Source organism: Elephantulus edwardii, unplaced genomic scaffold (assembly GCF_000299155.1).
Source record: "Elephantulus edwardii isolate Elephantulus edwardi_28Jun2011 unplaced genomic scaffold, EleEdw1.0 scaffold00065, whole genome shotgun sequence".
Lineage (NCBI taxonomy): Eukaryota > Metazoa > Chordata > Mammalia > Macroscelidea > Macroscelididae > Elephantulus > Elephantulus edwardii.
In genome coordinates, this window is record NW_006399815.1 from 7,436,398 (window position 1) to 7,440,376 (window position 3,979).

General features: G+C 41.4%; 1 pseudogene; it reads right to left on the bottom strand.

The window, feature by feature from the left end:
• Nucleotides 1-2,051: 2,051 nt before the first annotated feature.
• LOC102858353 lies at nt 2,052-2,731 on the bottom strand (annotated as a pseudogene).
• Nucleotides 2,732-3,979: the final 1,248 nt, after the last annotated feature.

The window sequence follows — 3,979 nt, forward strand, 5'->3', positions numbered from 1 at the left end:
GTGCCATGGAGTCCAGTAAGACCCATTGCAACCCTATGAACAACAGGTCTGCACCCTGTCCTATCCTGTGCCTTCTTCACACTTCCTAACACACTAGAGCCCATTGCAACAGTCACCATATCAATCCCTTGGTTGAGGGTCATTTTCTCCTTCAACAACCCTCCACCCTTTAAGCTTACTGTCCCTCTCCAAGTAATAATCCCTCCTAGCAACATATCCAAAGCATGTGAGGCAAAGCCACATCATTCTTGCCTCCAACAAGCACTCCAGCTGTACCCTTTCCAAAAAATATTTGTTTATTTGTTCTCTTATGTGTCTAGGGGATGCTCAGTGCTCTTTTCCAGCACCACAGCTCTAAGGCATCAAATCTTCTGTCATCCCTATTCATTGTCCAGCTCCCAGATGCATAGCAAGTGATTAGGAGAACCATGGCCTGAATCAGATGACCTTAGTCCTAAAACTGACATTATTACTGCTCAATAATTTGGAGATGTCCCTAACTGCAGATTTTCTCAGTGCAATACATGTAAACATTAGTGAATTAAGATTAACTGAAGCAGAAAAATTATTGTATATGCACCACAATTACAAAAAAAACACAACAAAAAAACGGGGGCAGGGGAAACCTCTTTGCATTGAATCCTATGTATATGGGTTTGGTAGATCAAAGGGGCTGAAGACTAGGAAACATAAAAACTGCTAATATTGATGATCTCTTAATTTCACTTAAGATATAAAATATATCACTCAATCAATAAACATATCCAAAGCAAGTGGAACATCAAAGCATTATAAGATGCTGATGTCTCATAGATAAGCACAGCATGCACTCTATACTCAGCAAGCTCATGATCTGAAATGAGCAGGCGAGAGATGGTTTATAATCACCATAAACAGCAGTATACATTGTTAAGAATTAATTCCTCAGTCATTTCATCAGTAAGGGTAGGAACAGAGAGACAGGGAAGGGTAAAATAGAAGATAAAATTAACTGCCACCAGAAATTTTAAGTAATAGTAAACGAAAATTCTTTTATTTTGTGCTTTGAAGGCTATGGTAATGTTTACATGTAGTATTCAATGAAATAAAGAACAATTCACCTCACACTTTTTCCATAGAGAGGGTGGGACTGGTGTCCATGCCTCCCTTGGGTTGAGGAGGGAATCTAGGCAGATTCCCCTCCCCGCACTCCTATGATTAAATTAGCGCCTTCTTGCGGTGAGATGACTTAAGAGTCTGCAGATCTTCCTCCTTCATACCTCTCCCCCACCCCTATAAACCTTTCTTTTAATAAATAATGGATATTCATGGTTTGGAAGCAGGAGTAGCATCCACTTCCTAAATAACATGCCTCCAGAAACTCTATGAACTTTGATAAATGTTGATAGTTGTAGAGGGCCTTCAAGCCTTTTGTTCATAGGGTCTCTATGAGTCGTGATTGACTCAAAGGCAATCAACAACAAGAAGAAGATTCATGGTTTAGACTTTTAAATCACAATTCACAGATGAGGAAACCCACAAGGCTCACTGGGACACAGTAAAGCTACTACAACTGGAAGTGTCAGAGACAGTGCAATTGACACAGGACAGAGCGGAGTTTAGGACTGTTGTACATAGGGTCGCTATGAGTCGTAGGTGACTCGACGGCACATAACAACAACAACAACAACAACAACATGTGCTTTAGGTCTAAAGTGCAGAGAGTTGACAGCAAGCACATCATGAATGTCATCCTCTAGTAAAGTGGAAAGAGAGTACCCAGCCATGTTCACACTCCACCATCTGAGCTCCTCATCTTCATGCTGCAGAGCCAATGGAAAGCTGTGTTGCTTTTAGATGATCTAGTGATTTCCTCCTAATCAAGTGAAACTTGCTCCTATTGATAATACTTAGGCCAAGGGCACTGGCTACAGCAGGGTATTCCGCTGATGAATATAGACAATATTAGAATAGCAAAGATGAGGTTACATAGATAATCTTGGTTCTTTAAATATCAGAAACTCCCATATTATATCAGTTGAAGAATGGAAGGAACTCTACCTCCAAGACGCTTAGTCCAAAATCTTCCTATCAATGTTAGCACCAAACAAACCTCCTATACTTCTGGCATCATCTGTTGGGCTATTAGAACCAGCCAACTGTCAAGGGTGTTGGAAACCTTTATTTTACTTTCTCCATTACAGTTCTCAACACCACCATCTATGTCCTCAGGCAAATAGGTCTCCTGATCAATAGGGACATCCTCTGTTTTAGTGGAAATTTTGTACATAGGGATTGCTTTTTGTACTGAAGCGTTTACTAGAGGCAAATCCTGTTTCCTGAAATGAACAATCTTTCAGGGCTCCAGGAACTGGTACAAGGAAGGCCTGGAGGACCAGTCCATCCAACAGCACTTTGTGTCTGGTTGTATCTTTTACCGTCATGCTGAGTCTCTGTTTTGCTTCATTTAGTAGGGCTGTGATAAGGTCATCTCTTGCTCTGAGGACTTTAAGTTTTGCATGTTGTGTCAAATTAGACATCTGAATTTTCTTCTGCTGCCCAATCTACTTTTCTTTCTTCTCATAGTATTCCATAATCTTTAGTCTTTGGGTTTGCACAAGAAAACCTTTCTCAATGTTGAACTCTTCTTGTGCCTTTGCATCAATTTCTTCTGCCTTCTCATTGGCTTCTTGTTCAATAAAAATATCATGTACTTGATCTGTTTTTGTATGTCTGCATTTCTGAAGGCCATGGTGAAAGTTTTTCTCAACTGGAAGGAAACAAGCTCAAGTTTAGGTTTAAAGGGAGTGATGGGAGGAATCCCTTCATAACTCTTCAGCCTAGAGGACCAGCTGGTCCACTCCTCTGAGTTTTAGGATGTCATTTAAAAGACAGGTCTTGTAGAGATCATTATCTGCTCATAGTGAGCACTACTATATTATTGTCCTATTAAATGGAAAACAATAGTTTCTCTCTGGAGACTAAGGTGCATCTGATACAGGACATGGTATTCACAATCACTTGTTATGCATCAGAGAGTTGGACAATGACCAAGAAGGATAGAAGGAGAATTGATGCCTTTGAGTTGTGGTGCTGGAGAACAGTATTGAGAGTACCATGGACTGCTGGGAAAACAAACAGATTTGTCCTGGAAAGGGTTATACCGGGTGGCTCCTTGGAGGCAAGGATTCTGAGGCTCCATCTAACATACTTTGGACATGTTGTGAGGAGAGACCGGTCCTTGGAGAAGGACATCATGCTTGGGAGGGTGGAGGGACAGCGCAGGAAAGGAAGGCCCTCTATGAGGTGGATTGATTCAGTGACTGGGATAATCAGGATGGGAGTGTCAGAGACAGTGCGAATGGCACAGGACAGAGCAGAGTTTAGGGCTGTTGTACATAGGGTCGCTATGAGTCGCAAGAGACTCGACGGCACATAACAACAACAACAACTAGAAAACTGGTTCACTGGTAGAATTCTTACCTACTATGTATTGATTCTGCCCAATTCACCTGGTGTGCAGATGCCACTTTTAGTGGAGGCTTGCTTTACTATGATGCAGAATCGGTTTCTGTGAAACTTCTACACTAAGATAAGCTGGGAATAAAGGTCTGGTGAACTACATCTGCTGATGCAAATCCTGTATATCACAATGGCCCACCTCTAGGAGCAAGAAGCATAAAATAACCATGAGTCAAGGGTCTGCTGAACTTCTGCTAACAACCATTTCTAATTACTGTACGTTGGTCATATAAAGATAGGAGTTTTTGGGCTGATATGCTCACCCTCCTGTTTCACATAATAACCTGATCTTTGGAGCCTGAACATGTCAATTAGTCCGAGGAGTGCTACCATATTAAAGACAGCCAACGGGTGACCCAACTGAGTGTGAATACTACAGAACAATATCATTGATTTCACATGCAAGCAAGATTCTACTGAAGATTATCCAAAAATGACTGGAAGTCAGAGACAGTGCAATTGACACAGGACAGAGCGG